Raw genomic sequence first — 1229 nt, 5'->3', positions numbered from 1 at the left:
CATATAATCATCATTACATGGAATTTGAAATAAAATGTATTTAAATGCTTCAGCTATCATTTTAATTTTGTAAAATAGTCGGCTATAGTTTTAGTTTGCTTACTTTCTTTTGTGTAAATAAATAATCAGTGTTTTCATTTGGCATTTTATAATTTAGGGTTTATTTTTTGTCACTAGACAGTAACTGCAATATGTGAAAGGAAAAATCCAGTGTAACTGTAACACTTTATGGAGAAATAATGAAACTTGAAGAGCTTCCCCTTTTTAATACTTGGTTTGAACGATTCTTCATGCAGGTGTTTTACACATATTCAGAAGCTATAAGTGATTGAATCCATGTTTGACCTTTATTTTGGAAAGAACTCTCTTGCTGTGTTTGCTTCCCTGATTGTTTTGTGATACAACATGTTCGTCTTCTGCTGCTCTTTATTCCTTAAATGTATCTTTTTTATGGTTTCATCTTGATGCTAAATCTTTTATGTTAACATAAACCCATTCAAAAATGTGGTATGACAAATGTGACCCATCTGGAAGCTTATCATTGTCATTTGTTGGCAGCTAGTACAAATGGTTCAGGTTACACTGAGGCAGGTTTAGTCTTAGTGATTAGGCATGGCCCTAAAATTCCTTTGGGCATCCTTATGGTCTGTCACCAACAATCAGAAGCTTATCACATATGTCACAATAATTGAAATCACAATACTAGAAACTATAAAACAGTGAACTTTTAGCCATACTTTTTACACTCATCATTGGGAAGATATAAAAACCTTCATAGCATTCATATGACTGTTATTAAATATAAGCACACATACTTGCTTTTGAACCTACATAATGTTACGTGCCATAACTCAGTTGGGCTTTTTTACAACCACAATGTAAGTGCTAACTGTGCTTCATATTTACATCTGATGTAGTTTATATTACCAGAGTTAGGCTCCATGCATCACATGTGTACAGATTAGAGAACAGTGGTTTAATGCATGCCATCCGTCAGTATTACAAAAATTAAAGCTGGAGGCATGACCCTAAGTACCAACACAGAAGTAACTTGACATGTGACCATTTTCAGTAAGTATATTGTGTAAGAGTTTCAAAAGGCATGAAAACGATTGATCTCTTTGAATGCTGGATATTTACATGCCCAGTCTGAAAGCTTTCATCATATATGCTGAGAATTTAACTGCTGTCAGAGGTCAGTGATATTAAACTGTACTGATGCTCCTGAT

This window comes from Haplochromis burtoni, unplaced genomic scaffold (assembly GCF_018398535.1).
Source record: "Haplochromis burtoni strain Fernald_Lab_line unplaced genomic scaffold, NCSU_Asbu1 Contig_7, whole genome shotgun sequence".
NCBI classification, from domain to species: Eukaryota; Metazoa; Chordata; class Actinopteri; order Cichliformes; family Cichlidae; genus Haplochromis; species Haplochromis burtoni.
Note: the sequence above shows the minus strand (reverse complement) of the source record.